The following is a 12823-nucleotide window of genomic DNA, read 5'->3' on the forward strand; positions in this document are numbered from 1 at the left end:
ATCCCTCAAGGCCGGGAAAGGCAGGGGATGCATTCCCCCTTCGGGCCTGCAGGAGGAGCCCGCCCTGCCCACGTCCCCTAAGACTCACTTCAGGCCTCTGACCTCTCGGACTGTAACGGAATAAACGCATGCTGTTTTAAGCCACTGAGTCTGTGGTCCTTTGTTATGGTAGCAACAGGAAAGCCATACAGAGATCATATTAGCTGATGATAATTCTGTGAGGATATTACAAGGGGTCCTGATGGTGTGATTGGCTCAACTGGGTGGGCAGGGAAGGATGCTCTGAAGGGGGTCAGCTGACAATGTGCTCAGGCCAGCACAGGTCAGCTTCTCTGTTGCCTCGACCCTCCAGCAAGGAAAGGGGGCTCACCAGCAGCTGATAGTGTGACGCTGTTGGTACAAAGAACAGAGACTCCCCCATGCCACTTCAAGGTACTAGCAGTTTGCTGAAAGTAAACTGGATGTAAAGAAACCAAGCAATCACCCTGAACAAGTCCCAAGGAAATGGAGGGAAAAAGCTTCCCAGCCAGACTCCAGAAAGAAGAGGAATCTCCTTAGAGAGTCGGGAGCGGGGCTGTTCAGAAATGGGAAGCTGCCCGGGATCCAGGGCAGGCAGCACCACCAAGAGTGGAAACAGAGGGTCACCTCCCTGTTCAGCTGACTCCTGCTTTTGTCTCTGCTCCTTCCCACGTGTCTTTCTGACTTGGCTTCAGATACAAATGGCTTACTATGCTAAACTCTCGCATCAAACTTCCCAAGGGAAACAATATGATTTGTCCAGTTCTTCACCATAATCTTCATGTGTCATTGGCCAGCCTGGGGGTTGGCTGCCTGTGGGTCAAGGGCCCACCCCTGATCCAATCAGTTGTGGTACATGTAGCTTGTCCACCAATGCATGTGGAGCTGCCCAGGACCACAGGGGAGAGAAATGGGGGTCAGGCCTGGCTGCTTCCTCCTCAAGAGGCTGTGGGTGGGGCTGGAATTCAGTGCAAAGACTGAGCTCAGGACTGAGCTCAGTAAATCCTAACTGCAGCAGAGTGAAGCCTGGTTCACTGACACTTAGCTCAACAATGTCGTAAAATGCTGTTCAAACACACACACACACACACACACACACACACACACACACACACACGTACCAAAGCTTACACACACCTCCTTATCATTTGAATTATCCAAACAACAACTCTGTCAAAATGATGTAGAAAAGATTTCTTCAGCCTGATACTAGAGATTTTCTTAGAAGCCCCCTGCATTTCCTGAGCTCCCTGACATGCAAAGGGACAATGTCAATTTGTAGAAGGTAGGTGAAAGGACAGCTGGTCCAGGTGACTGTAGGCTGTGACCCCTGCTAAAGGGCATGATTCCATGACATTCAGACCAATTCCTGTGGGGTCGGGCAGGCACTGAGAGCAAGGAAGAACCAGAGGCCAGGAAAAGGTAAGAGAGACCAGTTCCTCTTCCTTCACCAGAGCCCAGACATGAATGCAGATGAGTGTTCATGGGGTCAAGAAGAGCAGACAGATGTTCCCCTCCCCTCTTGTCCTTTCCTCAGAGGTTGTCAGAGCCCATGCAGTGACAGTGGGGAGAAGAAGGGGTTTCCTAGGGGGTCCTGAACACCATGGAAGATGGGTAGGCAGAAGGACTCAATCATTTTGGAGACTCGAAGTAGGAAGGTTCTTTTACAATTAATTTCTTTGAATCCAGTATGGTAAACGGAGGGCTGTAGAGATGAATGTCCATGATGCCCAGAGATCCCTGACCTCTCTGTAAGGCAGCAAGCACACCCAGGCCACTCATAGTACAGTAAGATTCTGATCCCCGCCTCCTTTCTGCCAGCGCCCTTCCTCTTACACTGTTTTCTGTGAGCAGATCTTCTGGAACTAATAGCCACTATTGTACTGCTGAGAACTAGAGAAAACAACACTGACAGGATCTGGCCTGGGACAGATGGGCAACAGCACAGCTTGGGGAGGAGGGAGAGGGAGCCCAGGCTCCATCACTTATGAGCAGAGAGTGCTTGGAAAGCCACTTCACCTCTAAGACTCGGACCTTCAGCTGCAAAATATTTCCATCCGCCCTGCCACAATGCAGAGCCTGAATACTAAGACGGTTTATGAAAGTGCTTTGCAAACAATAAAGAGTACTTTGAGGATTATTGTAGTCAGGAGGAAGGTTACTTGGATGGACTAGAATATCTCCCCAGGAAGCTGAATTCTCTTGTCTATCCACTGTTCCAGGGGACCCCTCATTCTCTGGCTTCCAATTCCGGCTGCAGTCAGCAGTCCTGGAAGGTAGCGCTTTTGTCTGAGCATCTTTAGGTCCTCGTCAGTTCAATGAATCTTAATGAATGTTTGTGCAGTGTTTTACAAGACAAATTTTCATATAAACTATTTCATTTATTCCTCACAAAAAGCAATGTTTATCATAACAACTCTGTTACGTGAATACTAACTATGGGGGAGACTGCCATTAGCACCGTTATGTGCATTATCTCATTTAGTTATCACAGCAACTCTATTGTGCAGGTATACTATTACTGTCTCCTTACTCCAGATGGGGAAGCTGGAGCACAGAGAAGTCAGGGGATTTTCCCAAGGTCACACAGCAAATAAGAAACAGAATTGGGATACACCACCAGAGTGGCTGGCCCCAGAGACTACACTCTGTACAACATGCCAAGCTGGCTCTCGGCAATTCCCTTGTATCACCTATTTCATTTTTATTTACATGTGCCATGTCATTCAACCATCATAATAGCCCTACAAGGCAGGTACTCCTGTCCTGCTGAAAAGGAGCAGTACAGTGATGGTAGGAATCTGCACAGTAACAACAGGACTCACAGCAGGTCTTCTAACCTAAGTCTGGCTCTCTCCCTGTCACACCTACCTCTCTGATAATAAAGGTAAAAACAAGCTCTTTCCAATTGCTCTGGAGATAATTGAGATAACAAAGGGCAAGTGGTTTGATTTTCTTTGGAAGAAAGGTTCTCAAGAAACTTAACATTTGATTATTGTTCCTGCGTTTTCAGTGAGGAGCAGCAGCGTGGGGGTATGCCAAATATCAATCAGCCGACGAACAAATCAGTCATCTTCTGGGTAAGTGCGTGCATCAAATTAGCATTTTAGGAGTGAGGCAGAGAATGAGATTTTCTAATAAGTCTCTCCAAAATATACACCAAACCTTTAGAGATTTTGCTTTAGATACTTCTGACATCCAACAGTCATAGGATTTCCAAGAGAAAGTAACCCTAAAACTCTCCTAGGCAATCAGCATCTCTGGTTAGAACATGTAACAGTAACAATTCTGAAGAAAGCAGTACATTTTACTTCCTTCTTTTCCAATTTCAGATACCCCACAGTGGTCATACGTGGAATGTTGTTGATTTCTAAAGAAAAACCTAGTTTTACCCAGTGGCATTTTTGTAAGTGAAGCTTACAAAAGTTGGTTATTTAGTCAAATCAATAAGCCATCATTCACCAAAGATATGAGAAAGGAAGACATGATCTTTCACCATGAGTAGCTTGAAATGACCTAGAAACATGGAAGGACATGTGGGAGTGAGAGAGGTCCCCTTTTTTCTTACTGATTCAATTTTTATTCTTCTGTTGAAATTAGGGTAAACATTTAAAATTATTTTTATGGTGCTTGATATATCCACTAACTTTTTTCCCCTGGCTTCATTGAGATACAATTGACATTTAAGTTTAAGGTATACAATACAATGATTTGATAGAGTGTATATTGCAAAATGATTCCCACAAGATGGTTAGTTAACACATCCATAACCTCACATAATTACAAATGTTTCATGTGAGAATGAATATTTAAGACCTACTGTTAGTAACTTTCAAGTGTACAAAATTATTGTTCACTATAATCACCATGCTGAACATTAGACCCCCAGGACTTATTCATCTAATAACTGGAAGCTTGTGCCCTTTGACCAACATCTCCCTATTTCTCCCTACTCCTCCCTTGGCAACCATTCTACTCTCTATATTCTCTATTTGAGTTTGGCTTTTTTTTTTTAAGATTTCATATATAAATAAGATTATACAGTATTTGTCTTTCTCTGATGCATTTCATTTAGCATAATGCCCAAAGAGGATGTTTTGGAGAATGCATCCCAGCTCTGACACTTACTACCTCTGTAATTTTAAGCAAGACAATCTCTTTAACTGTTAAGCCTCAGTTATCTTATCTGTAAAACAGGGACAATAATAAGAATACAAACCGGATCATAATAAGCATTGATTGGGCAGCCACCATACACCAGATACTGTTAGAAAGCTGGAGATACAGCATATAACAAGACAGACAGGGCCCTTGATTCTATGAAGCTTATGTTATAGAGGTAATTGATAAGTTGTTTGCAATTATAACTTATTATTAGTGTTATTGGTATTTTTTTGTCAACTTGAATTGATCCTTTCTTTTTCCATACCATTTTTTCCTTCAATGGTATTTCAATAGAAATCATGTTTTTTTATACTTAGTGAAATTATTTTAGTGTTGCTTAAAGTAATAGTGTATGAGTGCCTTATAGAGAAAAAAAAGAAAAAAAATTGTTATGCAGGCCAGGCCTGGTGATTTCTCAAGAGGCCAAAGATAAAAGGTCTTCTCAGAACAATTTCTGAAGAAAGCACGCTTGGTATGGTGTGCACAAGGAGTGCCTTGAGTGAGAAAGGACCCTGGAAGCATCCTAGGCACCCAAAGGCCTCCAAGAAGGGGCAGATACTATGCCTGGGGCCTCTAGAGAGACTCAGCTGGACATGCTCAGAAGGGCAGGCCCAGAGATGCCCCTAGACACCGTGGCTGAGGAAGCCTGCTGGGAGCGCGGGGCACCTGTGCTCATGCCAAACGCCTGCACCAGAGAGATCCCTCAAAGAGGTGGCCCCCATCACTCACCTGCACAGCCTTGATGGCTTCCCTTTGGGGCCCAAACAGGCTTCTCTGCTTCTAGGTTATCTGGATGGTTCTGTCTGGAGATTCTTACATGGCTCCAGGACCTTCTTCTGTAAGTTTGCATGTCACCACAGCCCAGTCTTTATTGTTGGAAGCAAAGCTTTGAAACAGAGGACACAAGGATGAAGTTTGACTCTCAGTTCACCTCTGCGTTTATTTATCAACAAAGATACTTCTAATTAATCTTTTGTATAAATGGGTAAGCATTCTCACAGTTTATAAAGTTTTTAAAAATGGGGTAAACATTCCTAAAACCTCAGAACAATAAAATACTAGAGATGGAGGGGTATTTGAGCCAATTACTCCAACTTCCTTTCTTCAGAGCTGAAGAAAAGGGGTTTGGAGAGGGGAAGGGACTCTTTGGAGGTCCTATTATTGTTATCTGGGGAATCTGGGACCATGAACTAGATCTTCTGACTCCCAATCTAGTGCTCCTTCCACCTCTTGATCAATTTACAACCTGGAGCAGGAAATTTGACTATCCTTCTAATCTCCTCCCAACTTGTACAGCTATAAAAATAGATACAATCTGGAAGCCCAGCCATGCCAAATATTGTGGCAGACTTCCCAGCCTCACTCTCCTCCTCCCCCAGCCGATGGGAAGTTGAAGCTCCAGAACACTCCTGCTAGAAATGTGAAAATTATTTCTCTTTTATTCTTTCTTATATCTAAATCCCGCTGCCCAACCAGGTTCAAAGCCCACTCAAGATCCTCTATCCAAAGAGGGGAGGAATCACAAAGGTCATCAGGTAAACAGAGTCCCCTATTTTAGATTCTGCCAATTAAAAAATATATAAGACAATTGTGATTATTTATAATTTAAAAAGACCCAGACTAGTGACAAAGAAAAACATGAGGTCTTCAAGGGAAATCAATGTGACTGAGTGAGTCTTTCTATGGAGAGGAAAGGCTGAAAAGAGACACAAAAATGGCTGGACGTATTAAAATATTAATGGACCCAGTGAGAGAAGCATCATAGAAACAAAAGACAAAAGCATTTGAACATAGATGGAATGTGAATTTGAGAAACTGCTTTCCTTCATGCTGATATTTGGCAGCATGCTGGAAAGAGTGATGGAGACATACACACAAGGATGTTCATTGCGGCATTATTTGTAATGAAAGGAAACGGAAATAATCTAGATCTTCCATAGGAGATCAGTTACAATAAGTTCTGGTGCATCCATACTGTGAAATATCATGCAGCTGTTTGCAGATGGAAGGTTAAGCTACATGCTCTGGCATAGAATGGTGTCCCACCATGTATGATAGCATATGGAAGAAGGCAATCACAGTGCTATATAATGTGATCCCATTTCATCTAACCGGAAATATATATATTTGTATATATATATATATATATATATATATATATATATGGAAAATGTCTAAAAGAATATGCAAGAAAATTAATTGCTGGAAAATGCTAATAGGAAGGGAAGGAAAATGAGAGGCTTTTATTTGTCACCTTTCATCCTTATGATGTGAAGGTTTTAGCATGAGAATATATTACTCCTAATATCTTTTTTATAAACCACAAAAATCTAATATCATTTAAAAGTCACAAAAATCATCCAGAATTGATTTTTCTCATAAATTTGAATTTATTAATAAATCTTCCACAACATAAAAAATAATAATGAACATAAGAAAAATATCCAAGAGGTCTTCATTGAACTCCTTTTCCTTGTGAAGACTTCAGCCCTTGGATAAAATTTATTCTCTCCTTCCTTGCCATTGTCCTCTGTAATTCTGAAGGCTCACTGTGTGAAATTTCCCACTCACATGTTTTCCTGCCTCACAGAATCCAGATTCGTCCTACATCCGCCACCAGCCTTTGGCTGGTTGTTGGACCTAGAACTGGAATGCAGAATTTCCTTTGTCCAGTCATAGCTCGGAAAGCTATGATCACAAAGAATTGGCACAGATTCCCCAAACAAACCATCTTTATTCTCCTTTTTGGTAAAAGAACAGATCAGGAAATTTCCTTATGGGTGCCAGGGAACTACAGCAAGACTTTTGCCCAAGTCTCCACTATATTCACGGAATGGCAGAAGCGTGGACTGGAAGGCTTAGGGAAACAGCTACAGATGAACAGACGTCTACAAAGCTCAGGTTACTAATGATGGCAAACTGGATGGAGGCATCTAAAGGTTTGCAAAGGCGGCCAGATTTGGGCCCTTTCCTGCACAACTTCTTTATCAATGATTCAGAAGAAGACTGGAAAGCCATGTTTTAAATACTCACTAATTTTTCCACCCATCACATGAATTTTCTTTTCCCTACCACTTTATTAAAGCATTCTAAACTCTGAACTTGAAAAGATACATATTAGATCATTTCTTTTCTATGTCAACAACTTGACTGTAGGATTCCATTAATATGAAACACTCTAGAATCTAAAGGCAAAATTATGTGATAGAGGTTGGGGGTGGGAGTAGGGACTAATGACAGAGGGGCCGCATGAGCAAATATTTTTGGAAGATGAAACTATTCTGTGTCCTAAATGCATCAATCTCTGCATTTCAAAACCCATAGAATTATATGCCATAAAAGTATGAACTTTACTGTCCATATACTTAAAAATAAACCCTAAAAGCCCTACCTGTCATTTTAAGATTCTAATATCAATAATAATAGTAATGATAGTAATCATAAATAATAATAATACAGCCTATAAAAATGAATGTTAGCTCCTCAGTGCAATGGCTTATGATTGAAAAGGTAAAATTTCCCCAATTCCCTCAGAGCTGGAGTTAAAAATATCTGGCTGGGTATATACATCATATCATCATCTGGTCCCTGCTTGTACCCCCTGCCCAGTTTCATCTCCAGTCACTGCTCTTTCCTCTCATTTTACATTTCCATTCCTAAATATACCAGGTTGTTTCTTGCTCTTGTGCCTTTGCATAAACCCTTAACTAATAACGCCTTCACCCCACCATTCGCTCTCTGCCAACCCTGAAAGCCCTTCAGACTTCAAAACCCAGCTCAGCCATCAGCTTCTCCTGATAGAAATCATGCTTATTTCTATCACCACCTTCATGACACTGGGCTGTGATTATGTATCACTGTGTCATTCTCCCCATTAAACTGAGATCCTGGAGGGTGGATACTGGGTCTTCTTATTTGCTTCTGAATCTCCAGAATTCAGCATAGGGTTGGGCACATAATCGAGCACTCAAGAAGTACTTGTAGACTTTAAACAATTAACTTTTTTTCTGATTAGGCAGCCTAAATCACTAATTATGTGTTTGAAGAAGGGGGCATTTTTCCCAAAAAAGATTTCCCTAACAATTAATCAGTTTTTCCTCTTCCAGCATTTTGTCACTACTTGGGAACAATTTCATACATTAAGAAGATGCAATCAACAGTCATCCATTTTATGGCATGTTTTGCAAGATGGATTTCCATAAGTCATTTTAGTCAATTTTCTCCTAGTTTTCAGGAACTGGTGTAAAGAAATCTGCAACACTTTTGTACAGTATGTGATTCCTAATTCCCTGCAGTCCCTTATACTTAAGGTATGAAGACTAAAGTGCATTAGACTTTGGTTGGAGTTCACCCTGATGCATCCAAAAGCAAAGGGACCAGTGGACCACAGACTTATTTAGAAGGACTGTGATACATTGTTGCAAGAATCTTGGACTATTGCTGATGGTAAAACCTATATGCATTGCTCAAATACCATGGGGTCTGAAGGGGTTTGGAAGGGATTTCCCACCCCTTCATGCTATATTCACCAATGCTGATCTGATTCCCTGGCTCTGGCAATGGGATGGGTCAAAGACATCTGACTGTTTCAGGCTGGGATTTGGGGATGGCTAGGATGAACCCTAGCCTCTGTAAGACTGCAGTAGTCTGGCAAGGAGAGCTGCCAGCCTGTGGTCACACTTGACCTAGTCTAGGCAGGTCAAGCAAGGGTTTGGATGATGCTGGGGATGCTGGCAGACCATTAGATGTCTGAACAGGGTGTGAAAAATGGCAAAGTCAAGGCCAAGGGCTTGGGAACATGGCCCAGGGGCCTCAGCAACACCACTTAGGAACACAGTATCTTAGAAGAACAGCGGCATAGGAAACATGTGCTGTCATCTCTCTAATCCTCACTTTCCCTCTCTACCAAAGATCAAGCATTAGAGCTAGTGCATTGTAAGGCTCCCTTTCCAGCCCCAGCTTAGACAAATTGACCTGGTCACAAACAAAGCAGGTGGGAACAGAAGGCAAGGCATCTCAGAGTTCATGGAGAGGTGGACTTCACTCTGAGCTACAGAAGGACACAGGGATTCCTGGATGGCTCCTGAGGCTCTGGAGGAAGCTGTCTCCTAGGTTGGCCAAATCTGCCAGGCCAGCTAACAAGCTATCTCCCTGGAAGATATTTGCCCAAGGAGAGTACTTCAGAGCCCATGAGCAGCACATAGATAAGGTACTGGGGCCTAGCGTCCCAGGCAGGAATCCCAGGAGCAGGGTGGACATTTCTAAGCCCAGCTGCCCCACCCTCACAGGTGGTCCCAGGCTTGGCACAGCTCCACTGCCTCTTTCTTGCATCCTCCCCACCCCACTCCGATGAGTACTTTTTTGGGAGGCAGCATATGGTGGAAATAGAGCAACTGTATAGTACAAAACCTGGGATTTGAGTCTCTGCCCTGACTATCATGCACTTATGTGACCTTGGGTAGATTATTTTTTCTACCTCAACTTCAATGTTCTTCACCTGTAAGATGGAGATTATGTCACCCACCTCCAGAGATGTTTCCATGATTCAAATCAGATCACCAAATAGCTGTGCTCTGTAAACTGAAACACTAGAGAAACCTAAGCCATTAGCCATGTCAAATTATTTTGGGAAGTTGTTGGGGTCTAAATGATGCATAAATAAAACCAGAGCTACAGAGAGAGTCTTTCTACACCCTGTGCAGACTCGCTGTCTCCTATGCATCATCTGGCGATCCCTCCAGCCTTCCTGGCTTGGCGGTGGGGCCAGCCAGCCGCTAACAGGATGGCTCAGTGCTCAAACCAGACAGTCCCCAGGGCTGGAGGCTTGTGCCTGTCAGCCTATCAGCTGGCACACTGACAGACAAGGAATCTGGCCAATAAATGTCTAATCAGGATGGTACCAATTCTCAAATCTGGCAATTCAGCATAGTGAATCCAAAGGGGTAGCAGGCAGTACTAAATGCGTGAGGTCTGTGGGCCACAAACCTCGGAGCTCCAAGGCCATGGGGCATTAGGGGAGGGTGGAGAATCTGGGGGAGAAACACACCAGCATTCCTTGCCCAGGAGGCAGTATGTGGCAGTGGGAAAAACACGAACCTCGAGTCCCCAGACACTCAAATACTAAGCCCGGCTCTGGAAGTAACAATTGGATATCCTTGGTGGGAGCATTTAACTTCTCTGAGCCTTGATTTTCCCATCGTACAGTGAGTGCAACACTAACAACAGTGTTCTAATAGCTAATATTTGCTAAAGGTATATTACATGCCAGGCACTGTTGTTCCATGTCTCGGTGGGTGTATCACGTGCAACTTCTCAGGATTCTTCTGAGGCAACCGGGTAAAGTACCTGCTAGGCTATCATGCCTTCAACAGAATAAGCTTCTCTCTGCACCCCTTATCCTGCGTTCTCCTATAAAACCTTAGAAAATACCCTTAGAAAACCTGGCTGCTCTAGTGCATGCGATTCTTTGTCCTTCGTGAGTCCCAGCTCTACCACTTACCAGCTGAGTAACCCTGGGCAATTACTTAACCACTCTGAGCCTCACTCTTTTCATAAGGTAAAACAATGGGTAATGAGCACATGGAGTTGTGGTAATAAAATGAGATGAAGACAAAGTACTTAATGCAATGTGTAGCACCTAGTAAATTCTCCATGAATATTAGTTGTTTTAACGATTATTTATAACCCCCTCATACTTGTGTCATATTTTTCACTTCATGAAGCACTTCCACATCTGTTAACTCATTGGATTTATGCTCTGTGAGACAGGCAAGGCAAAAATTATTATTCTTATTTGAGAAAAAAGGAAATGGAGGCTCAGAATGGTGGGTGACTTACTCAAGGTCATGTGGTGAATAACAAACAGAGATGAAACTTATGCCTGAATCTTCCTCCCCCAAGCCCGGTGCTTTTTCCCAAGAAGCTGCTGAGAGTCACAGGCAACTGCCAGAGTCAACCCCACCCAGCTGTTCCTTTGGCCCCAAAAGGAAGCCCATCAGCCAGGCCAGAGCGGTCAATGGTGGTGGGTGAGACCCTTCTCTGCAGCTGCTCCACAAATGGAGGAAAGGTCCCCCCAAGGCGACTCCAGGCCCGTGAGGATAACTCCCACAGAGGTGTTCATGGACGAGGGAGAAGAGGAGCATGGCTCTCACTGGAAACAGTCCCTGCTGCCGTGGAAGACCGCAGAAATGGAACACAAATTGAATGCATAAATGTTCTGGGTATTTTCCTGAGGAGAGGGTCCAGAGCTTTTATCAGAGTTTCGGAAGCATCCCGACCCGCAGAGGGGAAAGAGCTGTTGCTGTAAGCTGCCACACTGGCTTCCACACCCAGTCACCCTCTATGAGTCTGCTCCCCGGGGGTAGCTTTTGGGGCCGTGACCCTGACAAAGGAAACTGCCACCAGTCTCCATCTGCCTTGCATGGCATGATCTTCATTTTTTTTCTTTTATTCTCATCTATATTTATCATATTTTCTATAGTAAACAAATAGTACCTTTATGGATACTCAAAACAACAGATATATTTTTTTATGCTTTAAGTCTATTATTTAACCCAAGAAACAAGAGTTAATATGAGCAGGGTTTGCCACTTTGTCTCAACAAACACAATTTAGACGAGCTGTTTCTAATGAAAACTGAAACAGAGCAAATAATTCAGTTAAAAACAACAGCATCAATTTAGTGGTTTACCAATTAGCAATTCACTCCAACATGTATTGAGCAAATGCTGAGCTCACAGAACACCATGCTTAGTGTTCCTGGCTTAACGGGCTCCTGAAACACTTGGCGCAGCTGGCCTCTGACATCTACACTACCACCTGCCCTCGGTCTTGGTGACACACACTTCGCAGATTCTCTGTGGGTCCCTGTGCAGGTTTCTCTTCCTCTGCCCTCCCTTTAGATATTGGCCCACAAGCCCCTTGTTTTCTGGCTGGTTGTCTGCCTGATGCTTTCAGTTGCTTCCAACTCTTTGGGTACCATTCCTAGCCTGATGGTTCCCAAATCTGTAACTCTAGCCCATGTCTCAGAAGAATTCTAGTTCTACCAAGCCTACCTGCTCCTGGACACCTCCATCTGAAGGCATCAAATTCAACATGTCAAAAGCTGAACTTCTTACCCCCAAGGGCAACCCACCTCCAAATCATGATCTTCCTCTTGTACCTCTTATTAGTTAATCCAACAAGAACCATGGATGTTTGACTTCCTCTTTCCTACTGCCACATCCAGTGATCCTAAATATGTCGGTTCTTCCTCAGTAACTGTAGTGACCTTTGTTTGCTTGGTTACTCTACTAATTTCACTCACCTGGATGATGGCAGCAGCCTTCTAACAGGTCTCTTTTCCACCTTTGATGCCTGCTTTGATCTATTCTTCATGCAGCAGCCAGAGTGACTTTCCCCAAATGCAACTAGATCATGTCACTCTCCTGCCTACAATGACTCACCAAAGTCTTCAGGATACAGTTTAAACATCTGAGGATGTTTTCCAAGTTCCTCTGTCTCTAACCTCTGCCTCCTGTCTTCTACTCTAGACTCCATTTGCTACTGTCTATACCTGTTAAGACTGAGGTTCCAGTTGCTATATCAAAGACACAAATATCATAGTGGCTAGATTTTTTTCTCTCTCTCTCACATGACAACC

At 43.4% G+C, this 12823-nt stretch overlaps 1 long non-coding RNA gene across 2 annotated transcripts in view; it reads right to left on the bottom strand.

The window, feature by feature from the left end:
* The window catches only part of LOC130683016 (uncharacterized), a 473713-nt gene that overhangs the window by 175152 nt on the left and 285738 nt on the right, over positions 1-12823 (bottom strand). The window contains exon 4 of one of the 2 annotated variants that reach the window (XR_008996566.1): positions 4912-5068. The exons of the other annotated variant lie outside the window; for it this stretch is intronic. This is a non-coding gene — a long non-coding RNA (uncharacterized LOC130683016). The remainder of the gene's footprint in view (positions 1-4911; positions 5069-12823) is intronic. 2 annotated transcript variants of the gene reach the window in all.

Source organism: Manis pentadactyla, chromosome 3, assembly GCF_030020395.1.
Source record: "Manis pentadactyla isolate mManPen7 chromosome 3, mManPen7.hap1, whole genome shotgun sequence".
Classification (NCBI taxonomy): Eukaryota; Metazoa; Chordata; class Mammalia; order Pholidota; family Manidae; genus Manis; species Manis pentadactyla.